Below are 2,500 nucleotides of genomic sequence, written 5' to 3'. Positions count from 1 at the left end.
GGGATCGCAGAGTTGGACAGGACTGAGCGACTTCACTTTCACTTTCATGTATATATACACACACATAGATACACAAGTATATGATTGTTTGGTTATACAAAATAAATGTAAATGCAAGCTGAAAATAACCAATCAGAAAAAAGACCCTCAGTTCTGGAGATGGAAAGGTAATTCAAAATACCATTTTCCATTTTACTTTTCACAATAAATCTATGCAGTTTTCTCAGGATTTATTGCCCAAAATAACTTACCACTGTTTCTTGTGAAATAGGAATCCGCTTTTATCTCAGCCTTTATTTATTCAATAAACATTTCTTTTAGTTTTACAAAGATGCCATCTAGTGGCTTTATGAAATCAAGCATTTCCAAATATTCCCATTGTTATGTCAGGCTAAAATACAGTTTGATGTAAATGATTGAATTAGAGAAAAAAAGCATTACAAGAATTTAGGCCAAGGACCTGAAAATTATTCTTTGGAAATTACCATTATGAACTGAATTTGGATCATAATACCTTCATGAGCTTAAGAGGCTAGAAATACATAGTCCCTTTTCTGAAACCTTAAGGGACAGATGTGTTTGAAATCTGGTTCTTTCAGATTTTTGGTGTGCTCAGTTGTGTCTGATTCTTGGGGCCCTATGGACTGCAGCCCGCCAGGCTCCTCTGCCAATGGAGTTTTCCAGGCAAGAATACTGGAGTGGGGTTCCATTTCCTACTCTATTTTGAATGGTAATATGAATATGTACTGGGCTTCCCTGGTGGCTCAGATGGAAAAGAATCTGCCTGCCATGCAGGATACCCAGATTCGATCCCTGGGTCGGGAAGATCCTCTGGAGAAGGGAATGGCAACACACTCCAGTATTCCTGACTGAAATATTCCATGGACAGAGGAGCCTGGTGGCGGGCTACAGTCCACAGGGTAGCAAAGAATCAGACACAACTGAGTGACTAAAACACACACAGATATATACTGTATATTCTCTAAAACGTTCAACGGGTCTGGGGAAATACTCCCGAATCAAATATATTAATCCTTCTGTGGCAAAATATATTCATAATCACATTAAAGTGGCATAAAGACCATAAACAGCCTCCTATCAATGCAATCAGGTTTTACTTGCAAATGAGTTATGAAAAAACTTTCCATTTTTAAAAATTTTTGTAGTTTATAATTTAGACAGGGAATTTTCCCTAAGAAAATGAATTAAGCCTCCTTTTCTTATTGAAGAAGTTAAATGAAATGTTCTATCATAATAGTAATGTTTATCTTTAAAAATGGCTAAAATGTTCACTTGAAAAAGAAACCAACATATTTGAAGATTATGAGAAATCCCTAAGATACTTTTCAGCTAGTTGTGTATAGAAGGAAGCTAATCCACTATACATTTCATGTAAGCACACAACAAAAATTGAGCAGCTAATGTAAGCTGAAAGACCATTTGGAAAATTCATTAGTATGCATAGCAAGCTAAACTTGAGCTTTATAGTATGTTCCAAATTTTTTTAATTTTTTCTATCTCATGTTTCTATATGTGCTTTGCATGTTCCCGTTCCTCTGTCTCTGTGTTTATAAAAAGCATGTGTTGAAATGTCCTTATTTTCAGCCTGGTCCCTTGTGTGACTCTCGAGCACTGCCATTCCGTGTCATGTCATTTTAAGTCTTAGACCAGTCAGAAGAACCTAGAAGACCAGAGGAAAATGTCTTCCTCCTTGACAAAGTCAAAGTGGGAATGTAATACAGGAATTCAATTATTGATGGGGACTGGAGAAATTTATTTGTATGTTTTTATTTAGAAGTTATTAGCCACTTCTTATCGGAGAAGGAAATGGCAACCCACTCCAGTGTTCTTACCTGGAGAATCCCAGGGACAGGGGAGCCTGGTGGGCAGCCGTCTATGGGGTCACACAGAGTCGGACACGACTGAAGCGACTTAGCAGCAGCAGCCACTTCTTAGTGAAGGAAATCATGAGAAAAATAGTGAATTGGAATAGGTTTTCCTTAAATCCTAATTGTCTTAATACAATAAGTTTGTTTTCTTATGGGGTGGCAGTTCTCAAGAGACACACAAGGGATTCAAGCTGAAAATAATGACATTTCAACATATGAACATATGCTTTTATAAACACAGAGGCAGGGGAACGGGAACATGGCTGGCTTAAAACATTCAAAAAACAAAGATCATGGAATCTAGTCCTATCACTTCACGGCAAATAGATGGGGAAGCAATGGAAGCAGTGTCAGACTTTATTTTCTTGGGCTCCAAAGTAACTGCAGATGGTGACTGCAGCCATGAAATTAAAAGATGCTTGCTACTTGGAAGAAAAGCTATGACAAACCTAGACAGCATATTAAAAAGCAGAGACATTACTTTGCCAACAAAGGTCTGTCTAGTCAAAGCTATGGTTTTTCCAGTAGTCATGTATGGATGTGAGAGTTGGACTATGAAGAAAGCTGAGTGCCAAAGAATTGATGTTTTTGAACTGTGGCATTGGAGAATA

The sequence above is a fragment of the Bison bison genome, unplaced genomic scaffold, assembly GCF_000754665.1.
Source record: "Bison bison bison isolate TAMUID 2011002044 unplaced genomic scaffold, Bison_UMD1.0 scf7180017864530, whole genome shotgun sequence".
Taxonomy (NCBI): Eukaryota; Metazoa; Chordata; class Mammalia; order Artiodactyla; family Bovidae; genus Bison; species Bison bison.
Note: the sequence above shows the minus strand (reverse complement) of the source record.